At 36.5% G+C, this 17,775-nt stretch overlaps 1 protein-coding gene across 17 annotated transcripts in view; it reads right to left on the bottom strand.

The window, feature by feature from the left end:
- LOC105238883 overlaps positions 1 to 17,775 on the bottom strand; it is a 196,047-nt gene that overhangs the window by 133,009 nt on the left and 45,263 nt on the right. For 11 of the 17 annotated variants that reach the window (XR_004621015.1, XR_004621022.1, XR_004621023.1 and 8 more), the window contains exon 3: positions 15,473 to 15,507. The exons of 5 other annotated variants lie outside the window; for them this stretch is intronic. The gene's annotated coding sequence lies outside the window, so the exon portion shown is untranslated. Of the gene's footprint in view, positions 1 to 3,647; positions 3,695 to 15,472; positions 15,508 to 17,775 lie in introns of those variants that run through there. One more of the 17 variants, XR_004621027.1, reaches the window with a different exon arrangement.

Consider the following 17,775-nt stretch of genomic DNA (forward strand, 5'->3'; position numbering starts at 1 on the left):
TTTATTTATTTGAGAGAGAGAGACAGACAGTCAGCAAGAAAGGGAACACAAGCAGGGGAGTGGGAGAGGTAGAAGAGGCTCCCAGCGGAGAAGCCTGATGAGGGACTCCTTTCCGGAATGCTGTGATCACACCCTAAGCCGAAGACAGGCGCTTAATGTCTGCGCCACCCAGGTGCCCTGGGTTGTGGGCTTCTTGATTTTTCAGCCTGCCTTCTGGGGGAGGGGCCTGCTGGGCCGATACTCAGGAAACCCTGTTTGGGTAGAGTCTCCGTGTCCCCTGCGAGGGGGGATAGGGATGGGCACCCTGTGAGCCGGTATTTCCAGGCTTTTGTTCTCTGGCAGCTTTCCCTGGCAGTCTGCTGTGCCTCTTCTGAGAGCCAGAGCAGCAGTGGCCAAATCTCAGCCTCTGTCTCAGAACAGAGGGATCGCGGACCGTTCTCCACTGATGTTCTGGCCACTTTAACTCTGTTTCTGTTGGTGCTGCTCAACCCTGCAGCATCCTGGGATGTGCACCCCACACCCGGCATCCCAGCCCTCACTTCCAGGGCCGGCACGTCTCTGTCCTTTGTGTTTCTAACACCGCCAGCTGCCAGCTGCCCCGCACCTGCTCCTGGAGTTCCTGGTCTCAGTCTGTTTCCAGTGAGCACACCGGGATTCCGGAGTTCTGTGAGATGCTTGGTGGCGCGTGCTCCCAGCTCACGGTCTCAGTCTGCTGTCTCAAGGGTGCGGGTCCGTGGTCCGCCCGCTCCCCCATGCAGGTGGCTACCGCTTCCCAGCGCCCGAACCGCGGCGGCTCCCTCCCCCTTCCGTTTATCTTCCGATATCTGTGCGCGGTTTCACGGCTCCTTCTTTGTACCTCAATACTCAGCACAGGAAGATGTTCATTTGTAGAGATCCAGATGTATCTTCCTGCGTCTCAGGCTGATTCTGTGGATGTTCATGCTGGTCTGGTACCTATCCAGCTCGACTCGGGACCAGCTGAAAAAGGGGTCCCCTACTCCTCCGCCATCTTAACTCCTCCCTGGTTGTACATTTTTGTCAGAAATATCACAGAACTGGTATAAATGTGGAAAGTGGTATTTAAAATCAAAACCTGGGCTAGATGTGCTCACTGCTATTAGCACTCTTTGCTTTCAAACATACACAGTGGAAAAGATTACTAGAATGAGTTCTGCTTCCAGTAGTAACAGAGCAGCATATATCAGACTAACCCTCCTTCATATTATAAATTTAAAATCTGGACAAAATATTAAAAAAATAGTTGAAGGCTGTGGGGAACAATGAAAAGGAGGCAAAACTAAAGGGATATTGACTTTTCATATTAGGGAAATGCACTTTGTGGCTTTTTGCCTGAGGGAAATTCCTAGTCTGTGGAGCATGGGGTAGCTAGAAGTCAAGTAGAAAGCTGCAGTATTAGTGGCACAAGGAATCATAAGACAAAGTGAAGAGCTGACACAGTGCTGGAATGCATAAAAATTCCATCCAAGTCTTTGGGTCCCAGAACTACACTCATGTAATGGGAAACTCTAAAGCACCCAGTAGAAAACAAGAGCAGAAAGGATGAGGGTATTTAGCACATTTCAGCCACTGTCCATCCAAGGGAGACAGAGTTCTGAGTTTGTATCTAGTCAAGTCAACTTCTGCCAAAAAAAATAACATTTTTCAGTAACAATATTCAGTGTCCCTACAATGTCTAGTACATAATAAAAAATTATTAACATGAAAAGAAATGAAAAAATATGGCCTATAGACATATTGAAAAAATAATCGATAGAGACAAAATGTTGGAATTAGTAGACAAGGATTTAAAACAGCTATTAAAATTTAGTCATGATTAATTAACTAAAGGGCAGAGTAAGTGGAGGGATGAAAATTATTTTTAGAAGAAGATCCAAATGGAAATTTCTGATCTAGAAAATATAATATCTAAGAAAAAAATTCACTGACTAGGATATATGGCAAATTAAAAATGACATAAGATGATTAAATGACATTTTAAGTGCTGAAATAAAATTTCAACCCATATTTCTATACCTAATAACAGTACTCTCCAAAGATGAAGACCAAAAAAGACAATTTTCAGGTAAAACTGACAGAAGAAAAGTGAAGTGAAGGAGTCAGTTATCTGACAATAGAAATTACCCAATCTAAACAACAGAAAGGGGGGGAAATGGAGAAAATAAATAGACCTTAAATAGAACTGTGAGAAAATATCAAGTGACCTAACATACATATAATTGGAGTCATGGAAAGGGAAGGAAAAGAGTGCATAGAGGCAGAACAATATGAAGCTATAACAGGTGAAAATTTCCCAAGAAAGTATGAAGTCCATCATGCCATCAGGTAGGATAAATGCAAAGAGAACCCCAACTAGGTACATTATAGCCAAATTGCTGAAGAACAGAATTAAAGAGAAAATCTTAAAGCAGACAAATAAAAAGACATGTAACATATAGCAGAACAATAATACAAGTGATAGATAATTTTTCATAACAAACAATGGCAGGATACAAAATCACTGTACAGAAATATGTTGCATACCTATACACTAATAATGAAGCAGCAGAAAGTGAAATTAAGAAACCAATTCCATTTACAACTGCACCAAAAACAATAAAATATCTAGGAATAAACATAACCAAAGAGTTGAAAGACATGTACTCTGAAAACTATAAAACACTGATGAAAGAAATTCAAGACAATACAAAGAAATGGGGAAAGACAGTCATGCTTATGGGTTGGAAGAACAAATATTATTAAAATGTCTATACTACCCAAAGCAATCTACCGATTTAATGCAATCCCTATCAAAATACTAACAGTATTTTTCACAGAACTAAAACCAACAATCCTAAAATTTGTATGGAACCACAAAAGGCCTTGAATAGCCAAAGCAATCTTGAAAAAGAAAAACAAAACTAGAGGTATCTCAATTCCAGATTTCAAGTTATATTACAAAGCAGTACTAATTAAAATAGTATAGTACTGGCATTAAAATAGACACATGAATTAATAGAATAGATTAGAACCCTGGGAATAAACCCATAATTATATGGTCAATTAATCTTTGACAAAAGAGGATGAATATACAACAGGAAAAAGACAGTCTTTTCAACAAAAGGTGTTGGGAAAATTGGACAATTACAGGCAAAAGAATAAAACTGGACCACTTTCTTTCACCATACACAAAAACAAACTCAAAATGGATTAAAGAACTAAATGTGAGACCTGAAACTATAAAAGTCTTTGAAGAGAACATAGACAGTAACTCCTTTGACATTGGCCATAGCAACATTTTTCTAGATATGTCTCCTGAGGCAAGCAAAATAAAAGCAAAAACAAACTATTGGGACTACATCAAAATAAAAAGTTTCTACACAGCAAAGGAAACAATCAACAAAGCTAAAAGGCAACCTACTGAATGAGAGAAGATATTTGCAAATGACATATCCAATAAAGGGTTAGTATCCAAAATACATAAAGTATCCAAAATATATAAAGAACTTCTACAACTCACCACCCCAAAAACAAATAGTCCGATTAAAAAAGTGGGCAGAAGACATGAACAGACATTTCTCCAATGAAGACATCCAAATGGCCAACAGACACATGAAAAGATATTCAACATACCTCATCATCAGGGAAATGAAAATCAAAACTACAATGATACATCATCTCACACCAGTCAGAATGGCTAAAATCAAAAACACAAGAAACAAAACGTGTAGGTGAGGATATGGAGAAAAAGGAACCCTCCTGCGCCATTAACAGGAATGCAAAGTGGTAGAGCCACTGTGGAAGACAGTATGGAGTTTCCTCAAAAAACTAAAAATAGATCTACTCTACAATCCAGTAATCTCACGACTGGGTATTTACCCCCAAAATACAAAAACACTAATTCAAAGGGATACATGTGCCCCCATGTGTATTGCAGCATTTTTTACAACAGCCAAACTGTCGGAGCAGCCCAAGTGTCCATCGATAGATGAATGAATAAAGATGTGATATAATATACATAATATTATATATATAATATATACATTATTCAGCAATAAAAAGAATAAAATCTTGCCATTTGCAACAACATGGATAGAGCCAGAGAGTATAATGCTAAGTGAAATAAGTCAGTCAGAGAAAGACAAATACCATATGATTTCACTCATGTGGAATTTAAGAAACAAGCAAAGGGGAAAAAAAGAGAGAGAGAGAAATCAAGAAATAGACTTTTAATTATAGAGAACAAACGATTGGTTACCAGAGGGGAGGTGGGTAGGGGGATGGGTGAAAAAGGTGATGGGGATTAAAGACTACACTTATGACAAAAAAATAAAGTAAAATAAAATAAAATAAAATAATAAAATAAAATAAAATAAAAAGAAACTAGGGAAACCAGAAGTTTCTTCCTTACTGAGTCCCATTTTTCAAGAACACAGGTCATAATATCCCATAATTATTCATTTGTTTTATCCCACATACATACACAGTAGTCTCAGAATACCAATACCAATACCAATACCAATTAGTATTAGTTCAGTTTAAAATGTTTGTGCTGTGCCAATTTCCCCCACGTTTTATATGTCTGTGCTACATATTACAATATATTATACAATATAGATTGTTGGGCCACAAAGGCTTTATATAGTGGATCTTCTTTACCTGTCTTTAATATTTGTCATTTTTTTCTAAATCTTTCCCTTTTTTATTTCTTCTTCCTTTTCAAATTTTGCATCCCTTTTTACTTCTTTTTCTATTAAAGAAGTATTTGATATATTTATTAATGCTTACATTATCTTTGAGTTATCTTTATTTCTAAAATTATATTTCCTTTTGTTTTTAATTTTGTCTTGAGAATGTCACCTCATTTCTGATTTTTTCTGATTCTGATTTATGTTTTTTTATGCCTTGCATCATTTTCTTAATGTCTTTTAGCTTGTTTTGAAATAGAGTATTACAGCACTGATCTGATTTTTGTATGTGTTTTCATGATTCATTGTCTATAAGGAAATTAACTGTTCCTTATTCTTCCTTATGTTACAGTAACTTTGTAAGGGATTTGACTGTGATTCTTTTCTATACAATTTTATATGAATTTAATTTTCTCAAACTATAAGAAGGAGGGTTGTTGCAGATAGCTTGTCTAACTACATAAAGCTCTTTCTTTCTTTTTTTTTCTTAAAGATTTATTTATTTGAGAGAGAGAGAATACGAGGGGTGGGGGAATAGCAGAGGGAAAGGTAGAAAGGATTCCCAAGCAGACTCCACATAGAGCCTAGAGCCCAATACGGGGCTCCATCCCAGGACCCCCAGATCACGATCCCAGCCAAAACCAAGAGTCAGACGCTTAACCAGCTGCGCCACCCAGGTGCCCCTACATAAAGCTCGTTCTGTTGTTTTATCACATAGTGTTTAAAAAATTAGAGGTTTATTCTAAGATTTTCTGGCTTTCTCCCCCTCCCATTATTTTCTAAATCTTGCCCTTTTTAAGTCTCTGTTGCCACTATTCTTAAAACTTGTTACTCTCAGAAGTTTCTCTTTTGGTGTGTGGCTCAGTATTGCAAGAAAACTCTGGTGAATTAATTTTGAGAATTGGATATAGACTGTTCCAGCAGTCTTTACATCATGCCTTACCATCTACTGGATTGGGCAAAATTCTTCCCAGCTGCAGCTGCTGTTTTCAAATTGATCTACTGCAATTTCCAGGAATACCTGTTGGCTATTCGGGTATTATGCTGTTCCTTAGTTCTGTCACATGCCTTATTGCTTCCCCCAGCTTTCTTCTACCAAGGCAGTGATAACACACAGACCCATAGATATTGGTGTTTTGGGGTTTGGGAGGACATCCTATCATCTAGTTCTGTTAAAAATCCTCTCCAAATAGTTTTGCTATCTAGTTGCTTGCTCTACTTTTGCATAAGGATTTGAGAAAATTCTGCTACCTCCTTCCCTGAATTCCTAAAATTTGAATCCTGAATATACTAATTAAGGTACTGAAAGTAGTTGAAATTCACTCATCTCAGTGGAGGTATCCTAACTAAAGTGTTGCTGATAAAGCAACAACTATAATGGTTTTTATAGTTGTCCCTATCGTTCTTTTTTTTCTTTTTTGTAATTTCAAGTTTTTATTTAAATTCAAGTTAGTTAACATATATGGTAAAATTGGTTTCAGGTGTAGAATTTAGTGATTCATCACTTACATAGAACACCCAGTACTCATCACAAGTGCCCTCCTAAATACCCATTACCCATTTAGCCCATCTTCCACCCACCTCCCTCCAACAGTTTTTTCCCTATAGTTCTTATTAATTAATGCCCCAGAGCTGTCTTGGTTCTCAATATCCCAATACCTTTTTTTTTTTTTTTTTTTTTTTTTTTTTTTTTGGAGAGAGAGAGAGAGAGCGCACACAAGCTGGGGAGAGAGGAGGGGTAGATGGAGAGGGAGAGAAAATCTTAAGCAAACACCTAGCATGGAGGCATGCCTAGCATGGAACCTGACTTGGGGCTCAATCTCACAATCCTGAGACCATGACCTGAGCTGAAATCAAGAGTTGGACACTTAACCAACTGAGTCACCCAGATGCCCCACAAATACTTTTTTATATAAGTTAGTCAATGTTCTTTTCTTTTGTTTGAAAACAAAACACCCAAACTGCAAAGAAAATGTAAAAGTCAATAGTGAAATTTTTTGTTTTGTTTTGTTTTTAGTGAGCTTTATGCCCAATGTGAGGCTTGAACTCACTACCTCGAGATCAAGAGTCACATGCCCTACCCACTGAGCCATTCAGGTGCTCCAGTATGAAAACTTTTTTTTTTAAAGATTTTATTTATTTATTTATTTATTTGGAAGGGGGAGAGGAGAAGAGGGAGAGGGACAAGCAGACTCCATGCTGAGCACAGAGCCCAGTGTGGGGCTTGATCCCATGACCCCGAGATCATGACCTGAGCCAAAATCAAGAGTTGTACACTTAACCGACTAGCCACCCAGGCACCCCAATAGTGAAACTTTTAATTTCAGCTCTGACATGTAAAGAACTTGGAAGTTTTCACTGCCATTCTTTTTTTTTTTTTTAAAGATTTTATTTATTTATTCTACGGAGAAAGAGACAGCCAGCGAGAGAGGGAACACAAGCAGGAGGAGTGGGAGAGGAAGAAGCAGGCTCACAGCAGAGGAGCCCGATGTGGGGCGATCCCATAACGCCGGGATCACGCCCTGAGCCAAAGGCAGATGCTTAACCGCTGTGCCACCCAGGCGCCCCTGCACTGCCATTCTTACAACAAGAAAAATCTGGACAAACTGAAAAATCAGTGTCTTTTCTTGGATCCATCTGAGAACTGATGCCTTATTGCAAACCAATACCCTGAATTCTGGAAAGGCAGGTACCAGAGAGAAAGAGCAATCAAAATCTGCCTACCTGAAGCAGAAACCACTGGAGAAATAAACTGTTAGGTACACTTAAATAGCAATTCTGACAATTTGCTAAAGGTTGAGTTTGGACTAGTATGAGAGTGAAAAACCCCTAGGAACTGCAGTCTTGAGGGGCTCCCATGCTTTCATGGGTTCTCTGTCCAGGAACCCCACCAAGTGCTCATGGTAAGGATCCCACAAAAATTCATCCTTGGTTTTGGCAATGGGTAAGTGAGGGGTGGGAAAGGTAACNGAAAAAATGTCAAACCCCCCCCAGAGTCTTCAAAAAAAAAAAAAAAAAAAAAAAAGACTACTCTCCAGGGAAAAAGTTGTTGCCAAAGCACAATTTTGCAAACTTATCCCAGGAGAGGAAAGGGGATTCCTCCTCATTCCAGACCCCTTTACCTTCGTCTTACATGAGGGAAAAAACAAACAAAAACCTTACTCACAGGTGACAAGGCTTTAAGAAAACAGATTGAGAACACTGCAGCCAGAGAGTAGGAATATAGGGTAAAAACTATTCAACTGAAGAAGGAATAGAAATACTTGTGAAGACCACAGTTCCCAAGGCATAAGCCCACTAAAAGAGTGAGACTCAATTAGATAATTATAAAATGCTCCTCCTCCAACACACTCTACCACCATACCAGTGAAGCTCTAGTATAATAATAAGGGATTGCAGCTGAAAAAATTCTACACCCACTGGTACCTCCTCAGAAGAGAGATCAAAATATAATAGCTCTAGAGAGTTTTGAACATTAAACAATACATCTCCTAGCCAGAGTAACATGCAATCTCTCTCTAAAGGCCTGTCTGCCTCAGTTGCAATTACCCAATACAACATATCTGACTTTTAACCAAAAAATTACAAGGCATGCTAAAAGGCAAGAAAAAACCCACAGTCTGAAAAGACAAAGCAACCATCAGAACCAGACTCAGATATGTCACAGATGTTTGAATTATAAGATAGGAAATTTAAAATATATGTTAGGGACTCTAATGGAAAACATAGACAACATGCAAGAACAGATGGGTAACACAAGCAGAAAAATGGGAACTTTCAGAAAGAATCAAAAGAAATGATAAAAATAATTTTAAAATTAAAAAAAAAAGTGAAGAATGCCTTCAGTGGACTCAACATGGCTGGGGAAAGATCAGTGAACTTGAAGATAGGTCCATAGAAACTTTCCAAACTGAAAAGCAAGGAGTAAAAAAGAATAAAAGAAATGGAACAGAACATCTAAGAACCGAGGAAAATAGCAAAAGGTCTACCATATGTATAATTTTAACACCAGAAGGAGAAGAAAGAGAAAACAGAGCAAGAGAAATATCTGAAGCAGTAATAACCAATAATCTTCCTAAATTAATGACATGCTAAACAACAGATCCAGTAAGCTCATAGAACACCAAACAATAGTGATACAAAAATAAAAAGAAACAAACAACCCCCCCATACCTAGGCATTTCATATTTAAATTTCAGAATACCAAAGACAAAGAGAAAATCTTGAAAGAAGCCAGGGGAAAGAAAACCTTACTTACAGAGGAATTTCAGCAGGCTTCTTATTAGAAACTATGCAAGCAAGAAGAGGGTAGAGTGAAATATTTAAAACACTGAAAGAAAAAAAATCAACCTAGAAGCAATTCTATATCTAGTGAAATTATCCTTCAAAAGTGAAAGAGAAATAAAAATGTCAGTAGTATGGCAATATGGTGGATTAGATATCTTAAAACCTTCCTGCCACAGGACAGCTAAAACTGTTCTCTAAAATTAAAGATAATTCATTTAAAATTATTGAATGAGTCTGCAACAAAATAATGGAAATCTCCTGAAGATAGGCTTAAAAAGGAACACAAGATTAGAAAGATAATTGAACCCTGAAGTCATCAAATTCTTAGCCAACCATGAGTCATGGTAGCTTAGAACTACTATGCAGAAGAGTATGTAGGAACAGTCTTGAGTAGATCAGAGATCATACTGTATAAAGATGGAACCCTGGAAGGCCTATGATTTCAAGGCAAGAATGAAATTTTTGAAAAAAGAAAACTGACCCTGCTGATAATAAAATAGATGATTCTTCTCAGAATTGGCTCTGGGTAGAAGTTTAAAAAAAAAAGTCTCTCCACAATATCATGGCCCTTCACAAGGGTTTGGAGCCTAAATTTGTTCTAATGGAATGTTGAAATTTAAGTGGAATTGGTGTGTTGTGTTTCTAGGCCCCTGGAAAAGAAAACACAAACCCTCCATGGAAGAGCATGCTCTTATGTTAGGCTAGCCCAAATTTCTCCAGATCGAATTCTAAGTATTATTTAATAATAATTTAAAAATCACAAACACAAAAAGAGGCAATCCACCAGAAATGAAAGCAGATAATATACCAGAGAACCAGACACTGAAAAACTTCTTATATTGGAATTGTCAGACAAAAATATAAAATAACTATGCTTGATGTGTTTACAGAAATATAAAAGAGATTAAAAAAAAGAGATTGAAATACATGAGCAATGAGAAAAAGACAATAGGAACTAATCAGGAAGATTTGAAAACTAACCATACTGAACTTCTAAAAGTGAAAAATGTAATTAATAAAATTTAAAACTCAACCAAAGGATTAAAAAGCAGATTAGATACAGCTCATTAGAATAAATAATGGGATTACAGAATTGAAAAAATATTCAGATTGCCAGCTCAGAGAGACAAATAGGTGTAAAACACTAAAGAGATTTTTGTAAACATAAAGTATAAAGTGAGAAGGGCTAATTAGAATTCCTGGAAGAGGTAATTCAAATAAGGAAAAGCAACATATGAAAAAATAAAGGCTAAGAATTTTTTAAAATTGATGAATGACATCAGCCATCACTTTCAGGAAGCCCAATAAATTCCAAGCAGTATAAAATAAAAATTAAAAAACCCACATAGATACATAGCGTGAAGTTGCAGGACAACAAAGACAGGAAGAAGATCTTAAAAACAGCTAGAAAGAAAAGATAGATTCCCCACAAGGAAGTTACTTTGGCAGCTGATGTCTTAATAATGATAATGGGAGCTAGAAGATACTGAAATAATATATAATTGAAATGATTTTCTGAGAATGAAAATGAGATATACTATAAAAAAAACCACAAAAAAAGCAAAACTGAGAGGATTTACCACTAAAAGACTCACATTGAGAGAACAACCAAAGAAAGTACTTCAAGAAGAAAGTAAGTGATTTCAGTTGGATGTTCTGAGATGCACGTCTCAAGAAGGAATGTTGATACTGAAACAGGATAATAGTGATCCTCAGAGCCATGTCCAAGGAAAACTGTTTACTTCTTCCAAGCATGGTTTTATATTTATATATATTTGATTTTGTCAACTAGTTAAAAAGTGTCTGTCATTAAGAACTTGGAATGCGGGGCGCCTGGGTGGCACAGCGGTTAAGCGTCTGCCTTCGGCTCAGGGCGTGATCCCGGCGTTATGGGATCGAGCCCCACATCAGGCTCCTCCGCTATGAGCCTGCTTCTTCCTCTCCCACTCCCCCTGCTTGTGTTCCCTCTCTCACTGCCTGTCTCTATCTCTGTCGAATAAATAAATAAAATCTTTAAAAAAAAAAAAAAAGAACTTGGAATGCTTGCCAGGCAATATACTTAAAAAACTAAAGAGCGGTTTTCTTAAATGTTAGCTGGGGTGAGTTTTATATTTCTGTAGTCCAAGGTACTCATTTTTGGCTAACAAGTACATTTCTGGAACAGATTGCTTTGTCTGAATCAGAAAGCAGAGAAAAGAAGCAGATCAGCAGGAAGAACAAATGTTGCAAATGGAAGAAAACACAGACAGATGGTTGAATCTGTGTTAGATCACACTGAACCATTGGGAAGGCAAGTAAGGACATTAATTGTTCAGAGCACGCACATAGTGAAATGGGGGGAAATTATTCAATATGTGCATATAGATTTCTTGCTACTCTATACAGAAGGACCACTGATATACATGTATGATCTTGTCCTGGAGGAAATGAAAAGATTAGTCATTTCCCCCCAGAACCCATCTTAAATTTCACATTTCCAGGGAAATTGCCTTCATTGCACTATTTATCTTTATGGTTGTTTTGTTTGATGGTTTTTCCTTCGGTCCAAAGCTGGGGAATATTAGAAAAATTTGGAAAGATTTGCTTACTAAAAAGTCAGGTTATAAATCCTCATTACTTCAACTGGTGCCAGATGTTCTCTAATAATTGCCATCCAAAATGTGAGAATTTTGCCTATGAAAGACCAAATTGTGAAGAAGGTAGTAGTTTCTCTCACCCACACCCTAAATTAAAAATCAACTTTTCTTCTTTCATCATCTTTTTCCTTTGGAAGATTTGACCTCCAGAGCCAAAATTTCTGTTCTTGGATACATTATCACAGCTGGGTATTAAGAACCCAACATTATCTAACTAATTTACAGTGTAGTGTTTCCAATTGGTATTCCTTCCAGGGTTGGATTTCTAAAAGAATGCCTAATCATAATGAAACACTAATTGGTATACTGTGTGGAAACATGGCTAATTTCTGAACATCAACTATATCAAGGTGGCAAGTCAACTCACTAAAGAAAGAACATATCTTTGGAATAATTTGAAATAACATATTTCTCCATTTGGGGCAAAAATAAAGTTAGATCCCTACCTCAGACCATAGACACATACAGTAAAAGTTTCAAGATTAATTATCATAAAGTTAAAAATGAAAGCTAAAACTTCAGAATAAAATACAGTAGGAGAATATGTTTTATTTTTATTTTTTAATTTTAATTTCAGTGTAGTTAACATATAGTTTTTCTTTCTTTTTTTTTTTAAAGATTTTATTTATTTATTTGAGAGAGTGAGTGAGCACAAACAGGGGGAGCAGCAGGAAGAGGGAGAAGCAGACTCCCCGGTGAGCAGGGAGCCCAGCGCAGGACTCGATCCCAGGACCCTGAGATCATGACCTGAGCTAAAGGGAGACGCTTAACTGACTGAGCCATCCACGCACCCAACATATAGTGTTATATTAGCTTCAGGTGTACAATATATTGATTCAACAATTCCATACATAACCCAGTGCTCATCATGACAAATGTGCTCAGTAGAAGAATATTTTTATTACTCTCCATACTAAGCCTTTCTTGGTATGAAACAAGACTGAGTAAATAATTTTTTTAAATATTGAAAATGTGACTACATAAAATTTTTAAACGTCGACACAGTGAAAGATACCATACACAAAGTTAAGATGATAAATGAAAAATGGAGAAAGTATTTGCAACATAAGTAATAGGCAAATAAAGCCAGTATAGGTGGTATTTAAGAACACAGGCTCAGGACTGAGATTGCATAGGTTCAAATACTAGGTATACCACATTCTAGTGTTCTGACCTTAGGCAAATTACTTAACCATTTTGGGTCTCAAGTTTTTTGGTCTATAAAATGGAGACAATAAAATCTACTTTCTTGGGTTAGCTGAGAGCTATTATTACCCATAATATACAAAGGATTAATTAAATCAATTTTAAAAAAGGGTAACCAATCCACTAAATGCTCAACATCAATAAAAACCTATCTACCTTTTGCATTTTATTTTCAGCTACTCCCTGGCACAGTCTCAATATATCAGTCAAATTGTCCTAATCTACATTCCTTATATTTCTTTGCTCCATACTTTACTGTTAGCATTACCTCATTCTAAAATTTCTCCATCTAGTCTCTGCACATGAAAATATTACTCATATTTTAAATTCCAACACAAATCCTGCCTTCTGTATAGTGTTCCTGATTAGTCAGCCAAAATGATACATTCTCTCTGAATTTCTAAGGATGCCTTATAACACTAGTTTCCACATATAATCCAACCTTGTTTTGTCCAGTGTAATGTATGTACATGTTTTATCTCCTATAAAAATTTGTAAATTTTCACAGGCTAGCATCAAATGTTCTATTTCTGTATCCTTACAGTGCATAGTAAGTATTCACTACATAAATGTTTCATTTTTTTGTTTGTTTATTTTCCCCATAACATAGATCTACTACAGGGCAATCAGTGAGAAGATATATGGAATTATCGCACCCATAATCTGTCCACCTATCCTCTCCCCCAGCCCATCTCCACCCAGCCCATACACATGAAGTAAAAAACATTTTACAAACAACACGTAGCTCTTTTATTTATTCACACTTAACTATAAATACATGAAACATAATCTCAACTATGTTTTTAAAGGCCACAATGTGGAGTATAGTTTGAAGGGGGGATGATGGGTGGAAGAATTAAGGAAACAGTTTCGATCAGTCTAGGTGAGAGATGATGGTGATTAGGACAGGATGGTAGCAGAGGAGATCAAGAGAAGGCATCAGATTCCAGATACATTTTGAAGGTAGCAGCAGTAGATTTGTCTACATACTGAAGATAGTGTGAGAGAAAGAGGTCAAGGATGATGCCAAGTTCTAGGATATCAGCTGTATCACAAATTTCAGAGAATAAGCAGTCCAAATCAGAACAGGAGGATAGAGGGCTGAGGAGCATAGGATTCCAAATGGGATGGACACAAAATCTCATAGCTGGATATTTTGAAAATTATATTAGTAGGCATAAGAGATATAGTGGAGTATGTAGGAAAAAATAAGAATAGATATATAGAAAACAAACCAATAAACCAACCAGGCAATTATTAATCTCAGGAAAAGCAATAATTATAAGAAAAAGCAAAAAAGCATAGATTTAGCTAGGTTTTCTAGGAAACTTTTTTATAGTATTCATAATGTAAACACAGACTGATTCAGCAAAAAAAAAATATGACATAACTACTGGAAGGCTGAGGGCAGGAGAAAAAGTACAAAGAACTGAATAAATTCTGATTTGCCATAGCAGGAAGTCAATAGTGAATTAGAAAATTGTCAAAACAAGAAATAGTATTATAAGCATATTCAGAGATGGAGGTAAATACAGAGAAAATCACTAAAAATAGTTGAAAATGGAAGCCTATAGGGTAGGTATTCCCAAATTCTAACATGAGTAAGAATCATAGTTTACTGGGTCCCATCCTCAAAGATTCTGATTCAGTAGGTTGGCATGGACTCCATGAATATGCATTTCCAAGATGCTCTTAACAATGCTGCTGGTCCTAGGCCCAAACTTCGAGAACTACCATAGGAAGTAGACTAGGGAATTAGAAGGAGTTAGGCAAAAGACAATTATAATTATTATAATTACTTTTGTACAGTGATTCTCAAACTTAGCTGCTCATTGCAATCACCTGGGGAACCTTGAAAACTAGTGATGCCTAGATCCCTTTGGCAGACGTTGTGATATAATTGATCTGAATACAGTCTGGTGTTGATAGTTTTAACAGCTCTCCAGCTAATTTTTTTTAAAGATTTTATTTATTTATTTATTTTTGAGAGAGAGAGAGAGAGAGAGAGAGAGAGAGTGAGCAGGGGGAAGGGCAAAGAGAGAGAGAGAATCTGAAGCAGATTTCACTCTGAGTGTGGAGCCCAACTCGGAGCTTGATCTCACAACCCTGAGATCATGACCTGAGCTGAAATCAAGAGTCTGACATTCAGTTGACTGAGCTACCCAGGCACCCATCTCCAAATAACTTTAATGTGTGTCTAAGATGGAGGACTACACTTTTAGTATAATTTTAACTATGTGCATGAATTAATTTTTAATATAAAAGCAATTATCTGTATGGTGTGCATGGGAATGAGAAGAATGCAAAACTAAGAGTCAGAAGATGTGGGATCACATTTGGTATGATCTTCTGCCATAAGTTAGCTGTCTGTTCTTGGGAAAGTCACCTAATCTTTGCGGGTTTTAGTTTCCCCATATGTAAAATTAGGATGCTAGACTAGTTATTCTCAAATGTTCTTTTTCAACTTCATGTTTTTTGGAGTAATAGCTATAATATTCTATGCTATAAAATCTGAAATTTTAAAAAGTATACAGCAATAAAAGTTCTCCATATGATGCTGGTAGTGATTTATCATTAGTTATTAAACTATATCATAAATATTTTCATTTCTTTTTAACTAATATTATTTTTTATGTACATATCATTTCCCCCAGTTACCTGTTTGCTGTACTCAGTACAATAATCAATTCACCCTGGAAAAGAAAGATGAGAATAGTTGAGATGAATTTATATTTGATGGCAGAGCAGTATATCACTGCCATTTCTCTGAAACATCATTTGCTAAATTGCATTCAAGAAAATAACAAAATAGCCCATCTTTTGCTTATTGTGAGTTATTTTCCCAATAGTAGTGATGAGCAGATCCTGATCCTTCTACAGGCTGTATACCTTTTTCTACAAGCAGCACCTACTTCTAAGATATCTCCGTTCCTCAGGCACCTGGCTGGCTTAGTCGGTGGAGCATGTGACTCTTGATCTCAGAGGCATGAGTTCAAACTCCATGTTGGGAGTAGAGCTTACTTAAAAAAAAAAAAAGGTATTTTCTACAGGCTAATTTTAAGGGGGCAATATGCGGCCATAAATTCAGGCAAAACAAAGTAATTGATTAGAGTGATGGCTAAGGTCCCTAGTGACTCCTTACCCTGACTTTCCTAGAGGCTTAATATATAATTGTGCTGTCAGTTCTCAGTCATGAATACTAACAAAGGGAAATTTGGGGAATGAGGATTGATATAGATAATCCAATCTATTGGATTGACTTTACAATGCATTATATAGAGAGAACCTCCAATGTCTTCATAATTAGGTTTTTTTTAGAATAATTTAAAATCAGTTTTCATTTCTTGAATCAATAAGTCAATAGAGATAATTGTTACTATATATGTAGAGAGGGGAACCTGGTCTGAAACAAAAAATCAGTTGCCCATTATTACAGATGGATTATGAAGAGTAAGTTGTTTGTAAAAGAAAATATATTCATGTGCATATGTGTTTGCCCATGACTTTGACATCCTGCCTTTTGAAGAACTTTTTTGCCCAGATGGAAATCAGAAGTCATAGTGATATAGTGCTAAAACAAAAGGTGAATTCTAAAATGAAATGAGGTCAGAGCCATGTGCCATGATTTTGCAGGTAGTTAAAAATGAACTGAGAAGTCACCATCTGGTGGGAGGCATCTCAGGGAAGCAGCCACCGTCTGTTGGGCATAAATAGAATAAAAGCTTGTTGAGCTATTTATTCTTAGATGGTTGTGATCATGTTTTGCTCTTCTGCTGAAATGTACCCATCTTACAATCTCACACTTGTAGGTTGGATGCTCTTAGCTAACTCTGGGCTAGTTAATCAATTAATTCACTCTGAGAAATTTTGGGAGACAGTCCCCTCTCTCAATGCCTAAGTTTGCATTATCTCTCCAGGTAAAATATGCATGTGTTATCAGATGTTAGACCTTTCTTGTCCATCCTTCTAGAAACACTAATCAAGAAATTCCAGGTGAGGTAGGAGAGTAGCTCAGCAACAAAAAGAAGAAAAACTGGCAGGCTAGTGGGAGGGTGTACATCCCCTGCAATCACAGCATCTACGTGTAAGGGCTAGAAAATATACAACTACTTTTAGAAAGCAGTTTAAATGCAAATGGAGATTTCAGCTGTTTTCTTACAGAAAAAATATTGAGTATCATTCAAAATCATTTGAAAGAGATGTAAATATAATATAAAAAAGAAGTAACTTGTACAATAAACAAGAATGCTAACTCATATTTGTAGAGTGTTTTATAAGAGTTTTCACAAAAACAATCTTATTCCTCATAACAGCCCTGTGGGGTAGGTAAATTAAGTAAAAGGCCTATTTTACACATAAAGAAACTGAGATTCAAAGAGATTAAATGGAGCACCAGCATGGTATATAGCTAGTACATGGAGGGAAGAAAGAACGGTGAAGATGTTTGCTTTGAAGTTGACTATAACAACTACCATTTATTGAACACTTACTATGTTCCAGTCATTATGTCAATCATTTTAAGGATATCATTTCATTATAAAAATACTATTATTTTTTAAAGCCCAAAGATGAGTATCTACTTAGAAAAGGAAAATGAAAAACTGACTTGCTAAAAAACTCAATTCAGCAAAACAATTTAGGGCAGATGATGATAACTGTCATTTGCTGAACAACTAGCATTTGCCAGGCACTGCTCTAAGCACTTAATCTACCCAACGAGACAGATATAATTTATCTCATTTACACATGAAAAAAATATAAGGCACAGAGAGATCGACTTGCCTATGATTACACAGTTGGTTAAATGATAGAACATTCTAGTATATGTCATGAGATACCAGATATCTGGTTAATTGAACTTTTCACTCTTTAAATGATTCTTTAACTATCATGAAAACTCACTTATTACAGACCTAACAAGATAAATGATATTTTAAATAATTTGTTTCCCACTACTCTTT

The sequence above is a fragment of the Ailuropoda melanoleuca genome, chromosome 15 (genome assembly GCF_002007445.2).
Source record: "Ailuropoda melanoleuca isolate Jingjing chromosome 15, ASM200744v2, whole genome shotgun sequence".
Taxonomy (NCBI): Eukaryota; Metazoa; Chordata; class Mammalia; order Carnivora; family Ursidae; genus Ailuropoda; species Ailuropoda melanoleuca.